Here is a 25,584-nt window from a genome sequence, read left to right as displayed (position 1 = left end):
AGGTGCGTTTTTGTGGAGATATATACAGGGTCGTTATAATATAAGTGACCCTATATATACTCACAGACCTACGCAGAGGTCCTTCTGGTTGGCGTATCTTGTTGAAACTTGGTATGTACGTTAAATGAATCACGAGAAACAGAAAACGGCAATAAAAAAAAATAGTTCGAATTTCAAATTGGAAAAATTTCAAACATAAAACTTTATTTAATAGAGGATTTGTTGAATTTGCATTCCATTTGCGTCAGTTACATGTTCGAAGCGCATTATAGCAGCATGTTTAACAGTAGCGCGGAGGGTTTCTTGAGGAATCTCAACAACGTGGCATGTTATGTTTGTTTTTAATTCAGGTAGAGTCCGTCTCAGGTTCAGGTCCTTCCTTCATAGATATGATCTTTCACAAATACCCATAACCAGAAGTCACAGGGATTGAAGTCCAGATGGATGACATTGAGAAAACTTCTCGAAATTACCCAAACATCCCCAAAGTGAGCCAGCGCCGTATGGGCTTACCCAGGCACAGCTCAGGGTCTTAAGTGCATCAGGGGGCCTTATGCTAACGAGAACTTGTATAGATTTTAGTGATTAAGCATGTGAATTTGTAAGAACGCATTTGTAGTCACAGTTGGGAGATTCAGAAAAATCACTTTGCTCGGAGCCCATGATCCTCTTTAGACGGCCCTGAAGTGAGTACGAAACAGTTCCTTCACTTGTCGGCCACCTTGTAGGACTTGGAGGAGAGCAGTACCAAAGGTTCCAAGTCAATGCCTAAATTGAAAGCAAACACAAGCACGTGTTGTTGCGATTCCTCAAGAAACCCCTTCACACTACTGATGAACATGCTGCTGCTATAATGCGGTTTGATATTGTGATCGACGTAAATGGAATGACATTGAAAAGATGGTGTGAGTAAATGACGTTTTATGTTTTCAAATTGTGTTTCTTGTTCTTTAGGGGTCATTCAAGTATTACGTCAGCATCTAGGTGTGGGGGGGGGGGGAAAGGGATTTCGGATTTGCTGACTTTTGATGACAAGGGGGGAGGGGGGTTTGAAGGTTGCTTACACCATCAAGCACCCTTTTTGAAGATATGAAATATGCTAAGCTGCTGACGGAATTTTGCCGACAAGGGAGGGGGGGGGGTCAAAAATGGCTAAAAATCTGCTTACGTAATACTTGACGTATGGCCCCTTATACGCCAATTTTTTTAACCTGGTGGTCGTGATATTTTATTGGGTTTTCTTTTTCTGATGGTTCATATAACCAGAGCCGTCTTAAGAGTATCATGGGCCCCCAGGCCAATTGATTTTTCTAAGGCCCTTTACCAAACAAATTCTCAAAAATTTCAACCAGGTCTCATTTTTGTGAGGCCCTCTTCACTTGAGGCACCCGGGCCCCATGCCTTAAGACGGCACTGCATATAACGTATATACCAAGTTTCAACGGAATACGTCAATCGGGCTCTACATAAGTCTGAGAAGGGTCACTTTAATTATAACAGCCCTGTATGTTTCTGCGGCGGAAATAAATTTTGTTATTTCCATTAGCGCTTTTAGAGGCTGTGTTTGAGAACACTCGAATGCTAATACTTGGGTTAATGAAGATTAGCTGACAGTGAAAAGTCACAAAAAAGAAGAACAATCAGTCTTATACCGATTTTTTTTTCTCACAGTACTGGTCGTGTTTTGCATGCGTTGAAAATATGCTACATTTTGGGAAGCAGTGTTTTTCAATTTTCTAATGAAAAGAACTAGTATTATTCTACAATCAAAGTTTTGAGAGAGATAGTGAGAGAATACGCACAACTTTTGCAAAACTATAATTGCCATAAAAGTTGGTTATGCTTTTTTTTAAAGAAAAAGGGGATTTATAAACAATTTTTATTCCAAATAAATATATTTTCTTGTTTTTACACTTTTATCTTTTTTTTTTTTTTTTATCTTAGTTCAGCGAAAATGTCTAAAAATGCATTAAAGGTATTTTTTTCATCAAATTTTTTTTCAGTTTTTTTTTTCAAAATTTACTACACATTTTTTCTCTTTTAAATTTTTTATAGACATTGACAGAAAAGAGGTTCAATTCACCATCGAGTAGACACCATTTTGTTGGAAACGTTTTTAGAGGGTCTTAGAGAGCGAAAGTTTCATCGTAAGAATACTCAAGAAAAAAGTTTCCACTCAATTCTAATGGATTCTGAAGATCGAATATTTTTTGGTCTTGATAATAGTGGTAGACTTCAATATTGTTGATTCTACCGTTAGCATTATTCACAGCATACTCAGTTATTTTCGATGTACAGGTTCTTTTTTCTTGACAAAACAGACAGAATCTGAACATACAGAGTGTCCTGAAACAGATAGACGGTTAAAAAAAATCAAGAAAATGCTTAGTTTTGAAAGTTAATTCAAGCATCAGATCTACAAAATGCATTCATGAAGCTGTGCTGTTGTTAGTACAAAACCTTAGTGAGAGATGGCGTTGCTGACATCTTTTCTATCATTTTTTTACATGATTTCGAGGCCATCTACGATGCCTGATCCAATGCCCCTCAGCAAAGCTGCATTAAGAGTTTCAAGCGGCATCACCTTTCAAGCGGCTTTGCCACTCAGTGGGATCATCACAGATGTATATATAATTATCTTTAGCCTGTGTGCGCACGCTGCTGTGTGTATAGTGCATATGGGTCTAAGGCCGGGATTACACTATAACAGTTTTCTAAAAGTTATTTTATAAAATTTGAAAAATTCAATTAGTAAGATTATCGATTGCATTTGCAGGAATGTAACCTATGAGCTTTATTGGTTGAATTTTCCAAGTTTTACAAAGGGGATTTTATCAAACTTTAAAAATGCAGCCAATAAGACTATTGGTTGTATTTACGCGAATATAACCAATACGATTATTGGTTGCATTTTTCAAGTTTTATAAAAGGTATTTTATCAAACTTTTATAGTGTAATACTAATATACAACTTACCTTATAGTGTAATAATAATGGCTTTATGCCATTAGTATTACACTATAAGAGTTTGATAAAATACCTCTTATAAAACTTTTATAATGTTAAGTCCCAGCCTAAGGCCAGGATTACATTATAAAAGTTTAATAAAATATCTTTTACAAAACTTTTGCAAAAACAACCAATAAGCCTATTGCGTTTATTGGTTGCATTTTTCACATTTTATAAAACTACTTTTATCAAACATTTATAGTGTAATCCAGGCTTAAGAGTGACTCGTAAAGGCGAAGGACAAAAAATATCTTGGTTTTATATCATATATTACTCTGTAAGAAAGAACTCTCTCTCTCTCTCTCTTTTGGTCGTATATTAAGACGTATTTTCTGATTTATAACCAAAAACTCTTATACAACCTTGGAAAATATTTTACAAATCTCAAGTTCATAAAATGTAACGGTAATAATGTTTGATGTCTGAAAAAAGCGTGACTTCATAAAAACAATTTCCTAATGAAAACTTAAAGAACAAATTCATGTTTCGCAAATAGAAATGAAATATATTGAGACTAAAAAAAAAGTGGCATACATAAAAAAATCATATGCTGGAGAGTGACAAGCGTAAGATTGGGGGAAGGAGTGTTTTTATGCAAATTTTAGTGCACCTGCTAATTTTTTGTAAACATATAACTGTTCAGTCTTTTTTTATGACACACGCTATTTAAACATTAAACACCAGCAGAACTATTTCCATTCTCATTTCATCAATGGATATGACGTTGAGTTCACAAGAACATGGTTTGCTGGTGGAACTCCTTGACAAACAGAGTGATTCCTCAGTCCTCACCGAAAGTTATGTAGGTATTTTATGTTTTTAAAGGAGCTTTAAAAATTCTCAGTATCCTTTCATTAGGACGGTCCCAAAGTTTTATAACTTTCTGATTGGAAGTTAAGGTTGTAGACAACTCAGAACACGCCAACTTTAATTACACTAGATAACAAATTGTGACAAAAAATTCTGCGTCCGAAACCAAAATAGTTATTTCATATACAATTTGGTGTAAATTTCACAGTAAAAAAACTGGATTGGCTATGGTTTTCTCTGAAATCACACATTTAATATACACATATAATAACACAACTCAATAAATACATTGAAATACAACATAAGTACATATATATAGAAAAAAAAATAAATATGCAGAAAAACAACACAAAAAGAAACTTCGTCAATGTATAAAGGCGTAAAATTTATACATAAAAACTTGACACAAGTACGTAAAAACGAAAATGTATTACAGCACAATGGTTTATTTATTATTACGTCTATTTATTATTATTACGTTTATTTATTATTATTACGTCTATTTATTATTATTACGTCTATTTATTATTATTACGTTTATTTATTATTATTACGTCTATTTATTATTATTACGTCTATTTATTATTACGGTTTTATTTATTACGTCTGACACATTCTTACTTCGTTTTGCATTACGCTTGCACTGGACATGAGAAGCATCTCTTGCAATTGTCCAACAGTAGGCAGTCAGCATCGGGGTTTACCATTTTCCCTTGTAACATTGTTCCGTGGTCCTACCACTTATTCCCCATACAATAACGCTCGTATAAATCGTACAGATTAACTGTTCCATAGTGATATCTCAAAAACGAGAGCCAATAAAACTTTTCCATGGTGATATTCGTGTTCAGCAGGTAAAAATCATTCAGAATTGCATATTTTGACGTCGGACGCAAATTGATTGTTGTCCATTGTTGTCCAGTGTTATAGACATGCTATAGTTATTTTCACGTATACCATTGCAGGTAAAAACACACTGCGCATATCGCGTGTCGAATCAATTATAAAAAAAACCATGTATATATCCATATTTTCATTAGAAAACTCGGAATGCTCGTGTAAGGGAATTCACGGTGGCAATAAGATGAAAATCGATTATAATTTGTTACGGTCACCCTGTTAATTTACAAGAGGCGAAGGAAATGTCCCAGAACTTGATCCTCATTGAAAGTCCTTTTTCTTAAATGAATAGCGACTCATCTTTTTTTTTTCCTCTGGAATCGGGTTGGGAGATACTAATACATGCAACCATCGTCATGCTCATGGTCATTAATGGCTGCGGAGCGAGTAATTACATCTTTTGTATTTCACGTTCTTTGTTAGATTACTCTCATATGGTTTAAAGGAAAAAAAGATGGTATTGCCTTTCCGAAGAGGACGTCCAGCAGAAGCTGTTAGAAGTTTAGCTACTCGTTTGTAGAATAAAGAAAAATACCTTCGAAGAGTTTCATAAATTGCGCTTCATTATTCACTTCGTAGAAATTCGAGGAAATTCTTTTCAGAATGAGAAATAGTAAATTAACTCTTTATTCGGAAATGGTTTCCGCAAAAAGAAATAGACATTTAAACTGAATACTTTCAGCATTAAAAATATACAGCATGCAGAACCGCTCTTAGGGGGTGTGCGACAGGTGCGGTCGCATCGGATCCCGCACTTACGGTGATAGAAGTGAAAAAATCTGTAGCACATTCAGGTATTATGGAATAGTCGGGTAATATGAAATATATATACCGGGTTTTCTCCGCTTTCAGGTATGGCTGCAAAATGGAACGGTAATAAAGTACTTGAAAATGACCCCATGATGATGTAGAGTGGAATTTTCATCAAAATTCTGAAATTATTTCTCTCATAAATTCTGAATTTTCATCAATTCTGGAATCATTTCTCTCATAAATTCTGAATTTTCATCAATTCTGGAATCATTTCTCTCATTAATTCTGAATTTCCTTTAATCCTGATAGTTTTTCTTTAATTAGTTATGAATTTTCATCAACTTTAGAGTATTTTTTCTTTCATCAATTCTGGGGCTATTTTTATTATTAAACCTGAATTTCTGTCGATTCTGGATTTTTTTCTCTCTCAATAATTCTGAATTTGCATTAATTCTGGGATTTTTCCTTTAATTAATTTTGAATTTCCATTAGTTCTTGATTTTCATCAATTCTCGAATTATTTCTCGGATCTGCTCCTGAAACATGCTGTACATTTACAAGTACAGTACACTATGATAACAATAGTATAAAAACCTTATTTTTAGAGACCAATCAAAGATATGCATGAACCTTATAGCAGTTTTCTATGATCGAGAGAGAGAAAAAAACACAGTTCCAAGTTCATTTTAATATCTCCTACAAATAATCTATCAAAGATTCTCTTTTAACTCGATATGATCCCGATTTAAAATATCAATTGTTACAACGAAAAGTTGATATCGAAATTTTTATTACGATTACAAAAAATAGAGAGGAAAAACAAGAATAAATTGGAATTTTTAGAAGATTTTACTTTTTTTGTACATTATTTTATTTAGGATCACATTCCCCGTAAGAGGAAAAAAATGTAATTTCTTTCTAAATATGAAAAGTCATCACGTGGCATAAAAACACGGAAAAAATATGCAATTGCAAAATTCACAAAACAATGATTGCCGTAAAGGATATGATAAAGAACTTCTTTTTTCGCTCGAAGCAAAGAAACACTTGAATACAGAAGAAACATCAGATCATTTTACACTTGAAGAAGAAAATCTTAGAGAATTTCCTAAAATTCTTTCTTTCTTCATCCATATTTGTCTCTTTTTTGCTGTTGTTTCCTTTTAGTAAGTTGGTCGTAGTCATAAAGGAACGAAGGAATCCAGCCATTTAATTACAAAAAACGCACTGCCCTCTTGCCAGGTAAAATATTCAGAGCCCTTTATTGTATATTATTATTGTTATTATTTTTACTCAAAGTTCTTTATAAGAGAAGTTGATACCTTTTACATAGTGAAACACTATGCTGTGATAGAGATGTCATTAAAAATACTATTAAATCATTGATTTATTTCAAATTTTTTGCAATTTTTTTTATTGTATGTGCTATCCTATGCTGGTATAAATGCATGTTATAAATACATAACTATTCTGGTCTTACATATCTTCAATACTTGATTTTTTTGTAAATTTTCAAAAAATGCACGAACAGCTTACGGGCATGATAAAATACCATAACATCAATGCAAATGAATAAAAATTGATTAAAAGTAAAGAAAACTGTTGAGTTCATGAAATGAAGCAAAAGGTTGAGATTTCATTCACTCAATCTTATTTTAAATTAAATTTTTAAGTTTAAAATTTAAAATTTAAAAAATTTTAAATTTAAAAATTTAATTTTAAATAAGATTGAGTCAATGAAATTTCAAACTTTTGCTTCATTTCATATGAACTCAACAGTTTTCTTTATTTTTAATCAATTTTTATTCAATTACATTGATGCAGGAGGTATTTTATCATGCGCGTAAGCTGTTTTTAATGCATTTTCTTTGAAAATTTACAAAAAATTAAGTATCCAAGATATGTAAGACTTTATACGAGAATAGTATAGCACATATAAGCAAGAAAATATGTAAAAAATTTGAAATAAATCAATGGTTAAATAGTGTTTTTAATATTTCTATTACAGCACCATGCTAAAGGTATCAACTCTCCTTGAAGAAAACACTAGAAAGATCATAACACATTAAAGATAACCAATGAGTCCTTACGAATGTTTGTAAGGTAAGAATTTTATTCATTTTTTTAAACTCTTTTTTTCTGAAAACTTATATTTTGGGAAATTGTTATAGGAAATATGAAGAAAAAAATATTGCAGAGTCTTCAATAAACTTAATAAATAAATAAATTATCTCTCTATTAAAGAAATATAATAATAATCTTTCAACTACAAAACGAGAGAGCAAATTAAACAAATACAAGATTTTAATTAAGATTTCTCTTGATTTTTCCATTTTCTCGCAATTTTTTTTACCCTTTTATTATATGTTCTTTAAAAAAATTAATGAAGCCCCTTAGAACTAGAAACCTTTTTTTTCACGATTTTAATAGTTTTAAAACGATTTGTGTCTTGGTACGTGATGTAAGTGAATAACGTTAATTAAGCTTCTTCAAATAATAATGCAGTAAGTGCATTGGCATTATAGTCAGAATGATTTTTGGGAAATTTCGCAATCCGTTTTTCTACATGAAAAATATTTTTATTCCTATTTCTGCACAATTTATTTTTATTTCTAACTTACAAAAAAATGTGTGTAGATTTGGGGGAAATAATAATCTTTTAATTAGAATAATTAGCCCGTATTATTATAAAATAGTAGATGGCAGAAGAATGTAATTCATATGTTCAAATATTTGAGGATAATCAGGAAAATTCTGAAAAAAAAGTAAGGTCATTTCAGTTTTAGTCACTGATAAGGTGTACGTACAGCAGTGCTCAAAGATTTTTAAAAAATGCAATAATGCCAATAGCGCCAGCTCATTTGCATGCTTTGCCATGACTTTTGGCATATGTAAAGCAGAAAAAGATAGTTATTGACACCTATTTAGCTGAAATTCTATTTGTTTGGGTTCAATGAGCTTTCATTGTCTTATTTTTTATTTTTGGGTGGATAAAAATTGTTTTGACAAATGTAATTTGATCCATATATAGAAATAATTATTCCTGATTTTATATAAATGTCAAATAGGATTATGAAGAATACATAATAAGCACTCTAAAAGGTAAGGAATATTTGGATATTTGGTGAATTTTTCGAGAAAGCGTGATTAATGATTCAAGGAAATGGGTGAAGTCAAACTCAATTGATCTTAATATTACAAGGCAGTTAATAAGAATGGAATCATGTTCAAATATCTTGGGAACATTTTCTCCGGCATTGTCTGTAGTAAGCTACGTATCTGCATGTCTGCATATCTGCAAACGGAGATCGGCCCACAAGAGTCCTTATCGATCTACTTACCTCGGGAATATATAGAAATTAATTTTCTTTCAGTAGAACTTAAGAAAAAACAGACAAGATAGATAGAACAATCAAGCAATCTGGAGGATGTCTCAATGCAAGCAATGAGAGATCCTCAAAAATCCACCGGGCGAAAAACTTTATGAATTTAATTCGAAACACGGATTGAATTTGAATTTATTACAGTAAAACGTCAACGTTGGCTAAAAATAAAATTTTTATGGGTGGTGAAGTTATAGAACCCTGACTTGAATTCTATCAAATATTTGTGGATAGAGCTCGGTGAAGAAGTCGGGGAGCCAGAAATTATTTGAATTCGAAGGTTTTTCAATTCTGTGACAAAGTAATGGAAAAAAATAGCCATTGACCATGGGACAAGCTTTTTGAGTCCTTGCGAAGACATGCCAAGTACAATCCAAAGGTTATCTAATAAAGTGTTGACTTATTATATATTTTTTTCATAGTGCCCGTTAAATGACTGATATAAATTTGTTGGCATTCTTGTTTGTTTGCGTCAAAAGACTTCTAATCCAACATGAGAATGATTTAATTTTTTTCTGATTTTACAAAATTCGTCCATAATAGTTTGTAATGCGGTTCAGAGGGAGAGAATTTGAGTTGGATAGAATATTTCATTAAAAAATTTAAATACGCGAATTGTGTAGAAACATTCATCGTTTTCAAAAGACTTTTGAGTGCTACTGCATGCCATGAATAATTATTTACTTATAATTAAGGTGATCATTATTGGTTTCTAGTAAGGTATTAAGTTAAAATATAGACTGGAATCATTTTCCAGTGTTGGAAAAATTCCCCGAATAATCAAGGATAGATTCATTTCTGATTCAACTGTTTGAATGAATCATTCCGGTTCTCTGGAGCCTTTGATAGAGACACCGTTCCGACTGACGCTTTCCCAGAGACCAGTGCTGATCGATCACTAGCTCCCGAGTTTTGATGACGAGTATATTTTGATTTCCCCATTCTGACTCATCATGCTCAGTAGACTTCGACTCATCGACATTACAAATCTTCATTCGAAACGCATTATCATAGAAGAAGTTTGATGAGACAACTTTGCTTCACTGAACTTAGAAGAGCACAAGATGATATATAAAATGACGTTTATTTTTGTTACCGAGAGGGAAAAATTATAAAAGTGCGATCTCCAATTCTTAGAATAGGACGTCTCTCACACCAGTGATTACTCATAATGTACCACCTAATTTAGGCAATCATCGAAAGAAAATTGGAATGTCTGAATTCGCTCTCTTATATTAAGATATCAAAGGTTTTTTAGAACCGATTAATTAGTTTTCTGGGATTCTAAGCCCAAAAAAAAAAATATTTCGCAATTCACACATCAAGTTAAGTAAATATATGTTTTTAATTATTTAAAATACATGCAAAGAGCTACACGAAAAAAAGGGAAAACTAGTTTGTGTATAACTATCAATCTAGAAAACTAGAAATATTTTAGAATATTTTCTACAAAATGCGTGCTGACGCATGACAGACAGCAACCGGAAATAGGCAAGCTTTAAGTTTTAAAAAAAATTATTCATCCACGAGGTAATTTTTGAGGGATTTTTCCTCTTGTTACTTCTATCGATGTACATGTTCAGACAATTTTTTCCTCAAAAATATGCGTAGAATTTTTTGTATATTGCACTTTTTCAGCGTGTAAGCAGGGTAATTGCTCTGGAACGGTTGAAATTTGTGGTGATGGCAACATTTGCATATCATCATAAGTAATGGGAAATTCTAAGATAATTTATGTCTTTTAATACATGGTGATTACTTAATTCCCCTTGCCGCACTTTACTGGCGTACCATTGATCCTAGAGAGGCATACTTCCAATTAGAAAAATGATCCAAATAACGTGTAAAATTCAGAAACGTCATTCGTGTTGCAAGGGGTTGTATAGTTATTAAATTTAAAAAAATAACCTTTTATACGGACACCCTGTCCTCCAAAATCCCATTAGAGAGTTGTTGTTCAGTCTGTCTTGAGGCCAAGAAAATAAATTTCACGTTTCTAAGTGCAATATTCGCAGAGATATTTGAATTTAAAAAAATTGAGAAAAATTGAAAAAAAACCCAGCATAAATGAGAGGAAAAGCATTTTTCCTTTAGTTTATTCCGTTTCCCCCCCAATTTTTCTAATTTTTTTGAATTCAAATATCTTAGCGAATATTGCATTTAGAAACGTGGAATTTCTTAGAAGAAAGGGTAACAACTTTCTAATTGGGTTTTTTGAGGATAGGGTGTCCGTATGAAAAAAAAACTTATTTTTTTATTTTAATAACTACCCAACTCCTTTCAACACGAATGACATTTCTGAGTTCCACCCGTTATTTGGATAATTTTTCTAATTGGAAGTATGCCTCTAGAATCATCGGTACGCCAGTAAAGTGCGGCAAGGGGAATTAAGTAATCACCCTGTAGAGTTGACTTTTAATTTTTTCTAAAACTACTAGTGCTGATCAACATTGAAAATATTTCTTATAAACTGACATATCGTTAAGAAGCTGCAACTTTGAGATATGTATTAGTGAAGTAAGACAACATTCTTTCAATCACGGTCGTAAAGGTTTATACCATAAACACCAACAGTAACGTACGCAGGATTTTCTTGGAAGAGATGGGTAATTTCGTTTCCTACTCGCGTGTAAATGCAAAAAAAAAAAAAAATAAATAATAAAATAAATAAAATAAAATAAATAAAATAAAATAAAATAAATAAAATAAATAAAATAAATAAAATAAATAAAATAAAATAAAATAAATAAAATAAAATAAATAAAATAAAATAAGATAAATAAATAAAATAAGATAAATAAATAAAATAAAATAAGATAAATAAATAAAATAAAATAAGATAAATAAATAAAATAAAATAAGATAAATAAATAAAATAAAATAAGATAAATAAATAAAATAAAATAAGATAAATAAATAAAATAAAATAAGATAAATAAATAAAATAAAATAAGATAAATAAAAATAATAATAATAATCTCAACCAGTGTTATTACGTTATAAAATGCCTCGGAATGTTAAAAAGTTGGAACGATTTCGAATGCATTTTTCAAAGCAATGATGTCTATGCTATCAACCTCAAAATATATTTTATGGGTGTGTGAACCTATGTTGAAAATAACAAAAATATTTGGTCTTGTGGCAAAACTTTAGTCGATTTAAAGTATTATTTTTAAGAACATAATGCAAATCCGTACACGTATCACAATACTTCGAATGTTTGTGTACTGATTTCTTAAGAATTTTCCTTGCTCTGTCCTGGTAAATATTTCTAAGAATTTGAAGGGTTTTTGGGAAAAAAGTAATTTTCCGAAGACTTTCTTGCCACATATTTTCTTTTATTTTTTTGGTATTTCGTTACTTGATATTTCTTGCAAAGTATATTGAAATATTTTACATTAATATATATACATATTATATACATTGATGAATCCGGTACACTTAAATGTGTTATATTTCTTTTCATCCTTCTTTTTTTAGCAAAAATATTGCAAAAATTTTCAATACACTAATCTTGTATATATACGTAACTTGAGATTCTTCTAAAACATTTCAATTGAAATAAATATAGATGTAAAATAGTTTTAGATTTTAGATGAAAAATTTACACACACTCTAAGCAATTGTAAATTTTAAAAACGAATTGTTTCCAATTTACCATGCTTGAGATGTTCAGCTTCAGCTGACATTCTTTACGAAGCATATTGAAATATTTTACAGCAAAAAAAATAAAAATAAATAAAAACTATATACAGGATGTCCTGTAAGTGCTAATGCGGCCTTTATTTCATTAACCGTCCGCCGTAGAGGTATAATTCGAATTTAAAAAATGCTCAACAGGCGTTAAAAATTTTTCCTGTTCCAGTTTTGAGAGTGAAAATACAGTGTGTAACAAAATAAAAAAAAATCTAAATTTTTATACGGTTTCCCTGTGCTCTAACTTCCAATTAGAAAGTTGTTGCCCGGTCTCTCCTGATGCCAACAAAAGCAATCATTTTTCTAAGTGTAATATTGACAGAGATATTCGGAAAACAGAGGAAATTTAGGAAAGAACGGTGTTAGATGCGGGTAAAACGGTTTTTATGCTGTGTTAACCGTATTTAACGCTATTTTTTCCTCAATTTTCTCTCCGTTTTTAGAATTCGAATATTTCTGTGAATATCGCACTTAGAAACATTGGATTTTTTTTTGTTGGTATTAGAAGAGACAGAGTAACAACTTTCTAATTCGGTTTCTAAGCTCACGGGGAACGTGCAAAAATTTAGATTTTTTTTTATTTTGTTACATACTGTATTTTCCCTCTCAAAACTGGGACAGGAAAATTTTTGAACGCCTGTTGAGCATTTTTTAAATTGGAATCATACCTCTACGACGGCCGGTTGATGACATAAGGACCAAGGCCGGTTGATGAGATAAAGCACTTACAGGACAACCTGTATAATATATATATATACACACATATATATATATATATATATAAATAATGAAAAAATACAATAAAATAAATGGAACAATGAGGAGGTCGTTTTCAAGGGAAAACCCCCACATTGTTCCAAGAAGTAAAGTAATGGTAAGCCAAAAAAAAGACACAGAATTACCATCAGTTCCCCCGACATTTTTGTGGAAACAAGCTTTGGAAGCCGAAAAGGCAAATATGAGAAAATATGAAAATTGAAGAAAAAAAAAACTAGAAAGACACGGAAAATACATTAGTAGCACAATATTAAATGGAAACCCCCCACAAAAGTGTGTTCAAATAGTTGGTAATAATAGGAAATTAAAAATGTAAAATCCTACCTGAAATTCAACAATATATATATTTCAATTTTTCATTTATAAACAATGAGTTTTTCACAATGTTTTTACACTACACTGCATATTTCAGCTGCCTATGGCGCTGGTATTGGAGAGTTTTGACAACTATTAATTAATTTTGCAACATAATGTACATTTATATATATACAATAGTGAATCCGCTACACTACATGACATTTCTTTTCATCCTTCGCGGGTCTTTTGTAGCAACAAAATTGAAAAAAAAATCTTCAATTCAATAATATTCTTGTAACTTAAAGATTCTTCCAAAACATTTCAATTCTAATAAATATTTAGATGTAGATTAGATTAGATTAATTTCCCTTTTTCAATTTTTCAAAACAATTGAGATTGAATAAAGATTTTCACATTTGAAAAAAAAAATTTACATTTTAATCAGTTGCAAATTTTTAAAGTATCCGACAGTGTATAAAACGTCATTTTTGAAGAAAATATCGATATTTTTTTATTTTAATATTTTATGGAGGCCTCAAACAGTCCTTGTTTTGTTTATATGACACTTAGAACCGAAGTTACGCCCACTTTAGTGTTGCGTTTTTACACCGGTTACTCTGTGAATAAAAACTTTAAATCTGTAAGAACGGAGAATGCTATTTTTGACATTTTACTTGAAATTAAAACATGATTTCTCAAAATCTACTGACTGTATCATTGCAAAATTTAAATATTATATTTTTCCATACATTTTCAAGGTTATAAACTAAAATCTAAGCTCTATCGCATGTATTTGTCTAATTACAGTGTTTCAGACACACACGGTATCTTAAATGAAATTTCAAAAAATCCATACGTACATCAACAGATTTGTGGGCAACTTAGGACCATTCAATACAATTCTTTAAATTTTAGTTCATAACCTGCATCATTGCTAGTTGAATGTACTGTGAAAATAATGAAATATTTCATTCTTAGAATTTTTTGCAATTCTAAGTTTCGAATATAACATAAATTTTACTTAAATTTTAACATAAAAATGATTTTTTCATAAAAAATATCATGGGTAGTGCAAAGTTTATTATTGTTTTCACCATTTTGAAACACTTTCAACTGAAAAATGTTATCGCAGCTCACTTCAGTAGCATTTTATAGTAAAGTGCTAAAAAAGGTAGACGGATACCTTAAAACGAATTGTTTCCTACCAATTTACCAAGTCCAAAAATTCGTTATTCGCAAGAAAAAATATGTTAATGAGAGAAAACTTCAAGAAGTAACACAGCATTTCTCTTCTATAAGCTACTCATTTGTGGGGAAACGTTCAGAAAAGTAAAGTGTCCCATCATTATTTAAAATGGTGTGGGGGGGGGGGAGTGATCTCTTTCTATGAAATAGGATCTTATAACGAAAAGAAGATTAAAAGGGTAAAAAAAGCAAAAGCTAATAATGGACATTCTCTTGAATCGGAAAGAGGAGAAACGTGATCTTTAAGAGTGATTATAGTTTGAGGAAAAGAATAATGTCCTCAGTAAAATGATGTCTCTTCGAAACTTTGAAAAAAAAAAAGAAATTAAAACAAAAGAGACGAAAAAAAAATCAAGGAAGAATGTTGAGGAAAAGAAACCATAGAGAACATAATTTATAAATGTAGTAACTATTTTTAACAAGAACCCGCTATGATCGAGTTTGTTTCAGTACGTACTTGGTTTCTAATTTTTTTTTATTCTTCAGTGCCTTCTAAAGTAAAAGTTCCCATAAAATCTAGGATTTTTATTCATCAAGTACGGAAATGATAAAAAAAAAAAGATCAGTAGGGGTCATGTCCAAATTGAAGTTTCATTTACTTCTAAAGTTTTAGCTTTAAAACAAAAACATGTTTTTAAACATTAAAGGAGCCGTAGCTACTGGATTGAATGTTTTCATTACACAGGGTTAGCATTAATGAACGACATATTTTTTTCTTTAAAAAATTAATATTTTGAAAACTATTACACACAATGTAATTAGTAATACATAAAAAAAAAATTAACAAAAACATTCCAAGTTTTTTTGTCAGTTACAAATTTTTGACGTATGAACCTTTCGAAATACGACACACATCTAATCTGGCAGTCGAGTGCTTAGGGAGCTAGCCTTTAACTGTGTAGGTCTGGGTTCGAATCCCGGTTCAGGCATGGATGCACACTAACAAATTCCCTCTGGACGGATCATGCTGATCCCTAACGCGTCAGGATCACGTTATTATTTTTAAAAAAAGTTCATTCCACACATTTCAGTTTTGCACAGGTTTAAAAAAAGTTTTGAAATGCAGCACTGATGCATTCTGTAAGTTTATTGAGGGTTTTCAGCAATGGTGGTTTATAAACAATTGCAGAAAACACTCAATAAGCTTAAAGAACACATCAGTGTTGCATTTTGAACCATTTTTAAAGCATTGACTGTGTAAACAGCAAAATGTGTGGAATGAACTTGATTGCAGATTAGATGTTTGTCGTGTTACGAAAGGTTCACACTATAACTGAAAAAAAAAAACTTGAAATGTTTTTTTCATTTTTTTATTCATCACTGATTATATTAAGTGTAACAGTTATGAAAATATGAATTTTTAAAATCGTGTCATTCATTAATTTTATGCTAACTCTGTATAAAGCAAAGCACTTTCTGTTTACTCTTCGCAATGAACAATAAAGAGATTGAATTAAAATAATGTATCGCACACATGTATAAAACTGAAATGCTGCATCAAGAGGACAAATAATATTTATTTTTTTTTATCTACTAATAAAGAATGTAAGAATTCGGGTACGTTCGAAACGAATAATTATGAGATATAGTTAATGAGTTTAATAATGAATTTTTTTTTTTTTTTTTGATAACTATTTTCTTGTGAGAATATATTTTTTCATACGATGATTTCAACTCATATGCTTCGTATCTAATCGGGTTTTTGCGGCTTTTACACTATCTGTATACATGCCCTCATCTCCATGCTAAGGTTGGGGGGGGGGCGGAGTTTATAGCCTAGAAGCTGGCGGTTAAATTTTCTTACTTTGTTCCATACATCTACTGAAATTCACTTTATGGGGGCCGCTAAACGTCTTGGCTTGAGTATCCATCAAAACGCTATCCTAGAGGGGTTACCGTATGATGGACGTCTTACTTTACCTGTCTACCTGCTAAGGCAGGTGATGAGGGACCTCATGATAACATGATGCAAAAATAATAATAACTATTATGCCCGAGATTGTTTTTTTTAACGCCCAACACATCATACAAGTTTCGAAATTGAGATGACTGTCACTTTAAGTCTTATAGTACGGTTCCTAGAGAATCTCTATGCCCGGGGGCTCATGGTGCTGTCAAGACAATAGTCCACATGGAAGAAGCTGACTGGATTAGAGACTGGAAAAGTAATCGATCGTATATATTTTTAATCCCATAATTTTTCTTGAAAACCGGGAGGTTCTCGCTGAAAGTCTTCTGAAGTTCTGTCTGAAACCAAGGCTCGTGTCTATATTTGTGCCTATCAATAAGGCGTAAGACAAACACACGAATTTCTTTTATATCTCACACATCCATAAATAGATAAAATTTCAAGCTATGACTTTGTTAAGCCCTTTAGTGAAAATTAAATACGGTAATCGATGTCTTGAAATACAGTTTTACGGCCTCAAATATTTGGTGGCAAAGTGCAATCGCAACCCTTTCCGCCTACCTCAATCCGGCACCGAATCTTATTGACTAGGGTGCTGTAAACGTAAAGAGTTTCGGAATCTTTCCCTTAGTGAGTCATATTTTTGAGAGTCTTAATTCTAAGCTAAAAATTAAATCTATTTCTATAAAATCGCATTCTATTCTGTTTATAGGTTCAAATGGAAATGGGAAATCAAGACACAAAAGAGAGGGACGATTCTTCCCTTGATGGTAATTAGTCATTTTTATAGAGGGTGCGTAGCTAACCTCTCGAACAGCCAATTGCCGGCGAACCGTTGATCCTAGAGGCATACTTCCAGTTAGAAAATGTATCCAAATAACGTGTAAAACTCAGATACGTAATTCATATTGCTATAGTATAGTTATTGAAATATTTTTTTTAAAATTAACACCCTGAGCTCAAAAACCAATTAAAAAGTTGTTACCCTGTCCCACCTTAGGCAGACAAAAGAAATTCCACGTTTCTAAGTGGAATATTTACCTTAATATTTGAATTCAAAAAAATGGAGAAAGATTGAAGAAAAAAAAGCATAAGCTAACGGAAAATGCTTTTCCTCCTTATTTATGCTGTTTTCTCCCAATTTTTCTCCATGCTTTGAATTAAAATATCTCAGCCAATATTGCGATTAGAAACGTGGAATTTCTTTTGTTAGCGTCAAGAAAGCTAGGGTAACAACGTTCTAATTGGGTTTTTGAGCACAGGGTGTTCGTATAAAAAGTTAATTGTTTTTATTTTAATAACTATATAATCCCTTGCAATATAAAAGACGAATCTGAGGTCCACACGTTATTTGAATACTTTTCCTAATTGGAGGTATGCCTCTAGGATCAACGGTTGGCCAGGAATTTGCAGTTCGAATAGTTAGTTATGCATTCTGCATATATTCACTTGTTGATAACTTTGTACTTGCTTCCAGAAAGTTCATTAAGTAGATATTTTAATGATCAAATGGTTTGTGATATTGAATCAAATGTAATATTATCACTCCGAATTTTTAAAAAATTATATTTTTAAATAAAATATTAAACGAAACTAAAATTTCAACTCTTAGCTTGCCCTATTATTATAATCCCTTTTTATAAATTTCATATTCCAGGCTGAACATCATTATTGATTCCCCAGTCTATTAGGGCCCCCACACGGGAAAAATAATTACTTATTATTCGATTATAATAAAGTTACGACATTTTTTTTTTTTAAATAAATAACGTGATCTTCACTTATTCCCAAGGGATCAGCATGATCCGTCCAGGGAATTTGTTAGTGTTAGTAGACATCCATGCCCAAACCGGGATTCGAACCCAGACCTGCTCAGCGAAAAGCGAATTCCCTAACCACTCGACTGCCAGACAGCAATTGTATTTATTCAATAGAATCCGTTTCGAAACATTCAAAGCATTTCATTTACATTAAATAGGTAGACACGAATATAGGTTATTGTTATAGAATTTGGTTTTATAAAACCAAATTCTATAACAATAACCTATATTTGTATAAATAATTGATTGAAATAAATTTCAATCACGTTAACGCGAATTCTATTCAAAGTATTTATACGAGAGTATGTTGTCAATATTCAAAGAATTTCCGTCGTAAAAACACGGGTTTTTGTTCTCGATATTCAGATCTTTTGAAAGATTTAGATAAAAATATTTTCTTTTCTCTTGCGAATATCTCAACACTCTTGGATATAAAAGATTCAGGATGTTATATGGTATATGTAAGAGTAAGCACTATTCTCCCCGTAAGACAGCGACAGCTGTTACTTATTTTTGGAAATCTTATATGATCGGCAATCTATTCTAGAAAGCTCGAATATAAGAAATAAGAAAACAAAATAAAGGAAAGAACAGGAAAGGATAAACGCGGCCTATAAAACTTTCCACGCATGTAAGCCCAAGAAACCCTTGCACTTATTTGACGACCGCTATACAAGATACGATGAGTATTATTGATTTTTGGGAAAACAACCTAAATATGGTTTATTCAGCGTCGTTGCTTTAATATTTTACTAAGAGAAGTGCGTAAGATTTCTCACACCAATATTTCAATTTAACAAAATTTTTTGTTCGATTTTATTTTGTGGTGTGTTTGGTTTTCCAGCTCGTTTTAATAAACTCTACCAACTCGTACATAAATATAAACAGATATGAGAATAATTTTATCTGTTTTCACGTCAAGAACATTAGAGAAAAAATAAGAAAGATTGCTTCTCTCTCTACTACAATGCTAATCCTGTCATCGCTATGACGTTAATTTATTCTTGCCGAACATTTACGAAAATATGTTCTGTTGTTAAAAATTGCGTCATAATTAGTACGAGCATCATCATTATCTTCATCGTCATTACCGTCGTTTTTGACGTTACCTTCTTTGTCATTACTGCTATTTGGTCTCCAAATCGCAACAACTTCTTTGTAAAAAGATGAATTTGATCTCTCACTTCTTCGGTTCAACTTATATTCTCTTTGTTCGTCTCCTTGTTATATTCTTTCACGAACTCCTTAAAAAATAGTGAAAACTTATGAGGTAGCGATGGTCGCATCTTCAATGGGCTGGAATACTTTGATGATCAATTCTGAGGATATGTAACGGACATTGTTCTCGACAGAGTACAGTATAACCCCGATTATTCAAGCCGCGATTAACAGTGTTTCGGGCTATCCTAGATACTTTTCATAAATTGATTTCAGAAAATTAGGTGAAGTAAAACTACTGGCGAAACGCCTTGCGTCGCGACAAATTGATTCACAGAATGTCTACGACAATGTTTCAAAAACTGGGCGATATCGCCCTTTCGAAAGTCGGTAGAAACTATTGATTTACTTCTATAGAAATACAGTGAAACCTGTGTATAACCTGTGTGATACTGTAGGGACCTAGAAAAATATTGTCATAGACAGGTTATCGTTTTAGACAGTTTGGGCATTAGCGCTATTTCCCATTAAATAGGAATTCCGCCAGGAACAAAGAAATATCGTTATAGGCAAGTTTATCGTTATACACAGGTTTCATTGTACTTCGTATCCGAAAAAGTAAAGTAATCTTCTAAATGTTGTAAACTGTTGAAACACTACAGTACTTTGTGTAACTTTATACTACTGTAATATTAATGTGATCTTTTTTATCGTTAGCATTTTTCCCACGAACTTTCTGTAGTTACTAGAAATAACGTTTACCTAAACTTAATGTTCACCATTTGCTGCTTTATTTATTTAATTTAATCCCAAATCCCGTAAGGTTCGTTTTATTCGAGTTAGATCAGGTCTACATTATCTTGGATATTATATAATCGGGTTCCAATTTTTAAAATACATTAACTATCATCATCATATTTGCGAGTATGCACTTAAAAAAGATTTTTAGACACATTAACCATAATTTGTTTATAAACATTGTGTGATTGAATCATTAATAATCACATTGCAGGTGTTCAAATTAAATTTTTTAAATAGTGAACGAAAAGAAAAAATTGTAGGTATGAAAAGATTTCAGAAAGCGGGAAAAACTCTATGTCGTCAATAGAAATTCCTAAATGCGGACAAAAGTATTAAAATTTAGGCGAAATTTAATTTCTTTTGTAGTAGATTTTAAGTTTTCTTTAAAAATAACAAAAATAGTAGTCTTTTTTTGTTTCATATTGTCTACAATGAAGTTAGACTAAAGGTTAATAACTAACAACTTTTTCCTCTCCCACTCAAAAAAATCTAATCATACTTCAAGCGATTAAATCAATTTAGGATCATCGAAGAATCTTTGAACAAGGCAATGTGTAAGAAGAGGGGAAAAGGAAAAACGAAAGGTAAGAAAGAGAAATTTTGCACGGTTTTACCTCGATACTTGTTAATAGAAATTCAATCGATTGAGAAAGAAGAAAATCCTGATTTTTGAAATCTGCTGTTCGGGTATAAAAAATAAAAAGGCTATTAGCGCAAGTTGATTCTCTTTCGTCTTTCGATTCGAGACTTCCTGATTAGAGACTTAGAGACAATAATAAATCAGAACAGACAGACTGAATCGAATTCCTTTGGATTAGAGCTACATTCGTCCATAGGCACTCTCTAACGAAAGTTTTTAAAGAATTTACTTTCACCGACTAAACTATTTGGTTTTTTGTTTAAAAAAATGGATTACGAAACGCAAGAACTACTCATTAAGAAAGAAAAGACTCTTTAAATAATAGATATCGAACATACCAGAACTGTTTAATTTTTTTGAATAAGTTGCAATTGAACTCTTAAGGTGGATCCTCAGCTGCAGCACTACGCCGCTCCAAGTCACTCAAAAACCGGTATTTGTTAAAGTGTGGCTGAGGTAATTTCGCCGTCAAAAACCGGTTTTTGCACAACTCGGAGTGGCGTAGCATTCTGGAAAGGAACAGGCTTTACTCTGATTTGATTAGCTATACTTACTATTTACTATCATCTCGGTTGGTAAAAATTCGTATTTCTTCCTAACTTTCACTACATTGCCTTAATTCAATGAGTTTCATTTCGTATGATCGTACCCAAACCTTCATTTTCAATTTGTTTTCATTCATCTATATACAGATACAAATTGAAGGACTACAACACACGAATCGCCCAACGGGGTGATTGAAAAATAAATGAATTAATAATCCCCATAACAAAATATGAATGCCAGTACAGCAACCCAAAACTAAAGAAATTATAACGAAGATACTTGGGTTTCTCAGATGATTGAATTTTATTCAAGATTTAATTTCCATAGCAGTCTGACACTATATAGTTTGAGAGTCTTGTCAATTTTTCTTATTTAATTCTGAAAACTCTGTAGAGGGTATTTTAGATTTCTTAGTAACTTCGGTCGATGGAACATAACTTAGATTCCATACAATAAACTCTGGAATGGAAGTAATGAATATATTTCTTCACTTTGATTATTTAAGTAAAAAGAAAAAAAAATTGAGTTCTTAGTTTCCACATGTATTCACACTGTTTAAAAAACCAGCTTCAATGCATAAAAGAGATCTTGACGTTACAAAATGCTAAACGATCACTTGTTATGACTTCGTAATGAAACTCGATTTCATGTGGTTTTCCAGAAGATATATAAGATTCAATCAGTTTTATAATATTATATAAATTTAGAGATACCACGCAATTGCATTTTCATCAGTTGAAATTTGGAGATAGTAACAATAAATCATCATTTCGATAGAAATGAGCAGCCAACTAATTTTTTTTTTCCATAACGGTGTATATACCCCTTTTTTATTTTTACAAATCTCACACACTTGAAACAGCAATATTTTTTATAAAATTTTTATACCATTATACATCTCACATATGTATACGAGAAAAACAACCCCTAATACGTCAGAAAATATTTCACTGTATCTTAGTATTGGATATTTGACATATACATATATGAATATGAGAAAAAAATAATTTTTTGAATTTTTATAACACAGGAACGAAGTCATATGATTAATATTAGAATTGAAGTAAAATGTGAAAAATCTCTTTAAAAAGATGTATTTTCAGCTGTGATAGTTTCACTCGCGTGAAATTATAACAGCTGGGGATACAGAAATTGAAGTTTTTATACTGTTCTGAATAAAAATTTCACAATAAGTATAATTTGCATTTTTTTCTATTGTACTGGAGAAAAATTCCCATCTAACATTGGAATGAAAATTTGTCGAGATATCAGTAGTTGAAATACTTGATTTTTGCTAATATTTTCGCATTCTTTCTGACTTGGGAAGTGCACGGACCGAGCCTCGATTTTGACTAAAGTGGTATAGTTGGAAAGATCTTGTCGTGGGTAGTGAAAAACTCAATAGACCTACCCGTCAGTGATGGGCGTTTCCGAAATAGAGGTCAATTTATCTCACAATATACAAGGTGTATAGCTAACTCCTCTCACCACAAATTACTGGCGAACCGTTGATCCTAGAGGCATATTTCCAATTAGAAAAAGTATCCAAATAATGTGTAGACCTCAGATACGTCATTCATATTGCAAGGGATTATATAGTTATTAAAATAGAAAAAATAACTTTTTATGCAAACACCCTGTGCTCAAGAACCTAGTTAGAAAGTTGTTACCCTGTCTCTCCTTAAGGCAACAAAATAAATTTCACGTTTCTAAGTGCAGTATTCGCTGAGATATTTGAATTCAAAAAAGGAGAAAAATTGGTAAAATGGCATAAACTAACGGACAACGTTTCTTTACCTCGTTTATGAGAGTCAGGGAAAATTATTTGATTTTCCAAAATTTCCCCAAAAATAGAATTTATGAAAATTTGAGTAAAACATAAACTACTATAAATTTATCCCCCCCCCCCGAAAACATGGGACCCTGGGCAAATGGCCATGTTACCCATGCGTAAATCGGGCCCTGCATACTTCGTTGTCTCAACTCAAAGTTTACATGAAAAATTTTACGAATATTTCCGAATGGATAAACAGGCTACATCTTGAAGAAAATCGAATATCCCCCCTCCCCGGATAAATAAGGATGGAGTAACTTTCATCAACAGAAAATTCTTCCTGAAGAAAGGAAGATAATAGTAAACTCACCGGACGTGCTAAGAGCTGAGCGGTTCAAGCGGGAAAAAGAAATAATAATTCGTTCCAGTTAAAGTGGGTAGATGCAGTTTGAGCTGGTTAAACCAGGTAAGGCATTGTACTATGACCACCCAATACGTTTTCACTGTTTTTCCTCCGTTTGACCGCCGCCATAAAGCGGGAAGAGATGCATTGTGGACGTACCCTTAGACCTAACAACCTAGAAATTTCACTACTATCCGGCGAGATTCTCACGCATTTTTTTTTTTTTTTTTTTTTTTTTTTTTGTACTCTGAAACCCCTTGCTACAACGATCCTCGAAAAACGATAAATCACTCTAGAACGATATTTTTTCAAGTCTTGTTTGGAAATGTTTATACTCTAATGTTAAACTGCTGCCTCTATATATAATCCCATTACAACGATATTTTTTCTTGATCCGCAGAATATCGTTATAGCGAGGTTTCATTGTATTTGGAATTCGTATTATACAATCGGAAATCGAAACTCGTATTATACAATCGGAAATCGAAACTCGTATTATACAATCGGAAATCGAAACTCGTATTATACAATCGGAAATCGAAACTCGTATTATACAATCGGAAATCGAAACTCGTATTATACAATCGGAAATCGAAACTCGTATTATACAATCGAAACTCTAACTCGAATTGACTATAATGCATACGAGTTAAGTTTTACGTATTTTATTAGCAATAAAAATATTTTAATTTTTTTTTACGTAATTTCATTCTAAAATAAAAATTAAATTCTATTTTTATTCGTTTCAATTTTTTATTTTTATTCGTTTTAAATCTCAAAAAACTGTTAATTACTATCGGGCATTCCGATTGCATAGTCATTCAATTACCGGTCTAATTAGTCGTTCAACTTGATTACCTGGTGAGTAAACGCCGTCGGCGCCTCCACAGGTATTTCAAATAAGTAAATAAAACAATTAAACGGAACTTCAAAATTGTCGAGACTAAGTATTTCCACATAGTTTAATCATATTAAATAAAGAATAAAAACGATTGATCTTTGAAACGGGGTCTGGGGGAAAATTCCGGCGCACCTCTAACAGATTGTAATACTTGCCCAAATTGTAGTAATGCGTCAAGTATCCGATCTATTGCATATGCTTATGGAATGCCCGATATTTAATTTACAACGCACTGAATATCTAAATTCTTGTTTTGAATCCAACACTAACCGACAAAATTTTTTATCTCATGTAACAAAGTTCTCCGAGCTGTAAATCAGAAACCCGTAATTTTTCCTACAATGATACGATCAAATTACTAAACTTTTTAAATTGTTTAGATTTATTGTCTATACGCAATCAACATATGTTCTGTATTTGTGCCAACCATTGGCACGGATTTGGCCCAGAAGCGAAATAAAAAATGATTGATTGAATAAAGAATAAATTTTCTAAAAGGTACTATTGGAATGGACAAGCTTTGGAATATTTGTGGCATATTTTCGAATATGAAAGAAATAAATCGTATTCATTTACCAGCACTTTTATATGCAACGATTGCTAATTACACGCGTGTGCGAATGTGCTTGACAGGGTAAACATTAAACTTGAAATTCAAGTGAGATTGATTATGATTGATAAAAATAATTTTCGATATTTCTCTCAAAGTTTCCACTAAGACTGTTTAACAGTCGGCCGGTATATGCTGGCGGGCATATTCATT

The 25,584-nt window shown here is 31.8% G+C and overlaps 1 protein-coding gene across 4 annotated transcripts in view; it reads right to left on the bottom strand.

The window, feature by feature from the left end:
- The window catches only part of LOC149080106 (uncharacterized), a 150,623-nt gene that overhangs the window by 56,026 nt on the left and 69,013 nt on the right, over positions 1-25,584 (bottom strand). Inside the window, exon 2 of one of the 4 annotated variants that reach the window (XM_089239112.1) lies at positions 14,485-14,571. The exons of the other annotated variants lie outside the window; for them this stretch is intronic. The gene's annotated coding sequence lies outside the window, so the exon portion shown is untranslated. The remainder of the gene's footprint in view (positions 1-14,484; positions 14,572-25,584) is intronic. 4 annotated transcript variants of the gene reach the window in all.

The sequence above is a fragment of the Pholcus phalangioides genome, unplaced genomic scaffold (assembly GCF_987345545.1).
Source record: "Pholcus phalangioides strain wild (caught in Gottingen) unplaced genomic scaffold, Ppha-v1.0 ptg000011l_1, whole genome shotgun sequence".
Lineage (NCBI taxonomy): Eukaryota > Metazoa > Arthropoda > Arachnida > Araneae > Pholcidae > Pholcus > Pholcus phalangioides.
Note: the sequence above shows the minus strand (reverse complement) of the source record. Positions and strands in the feature narration are given on the sequence as shown.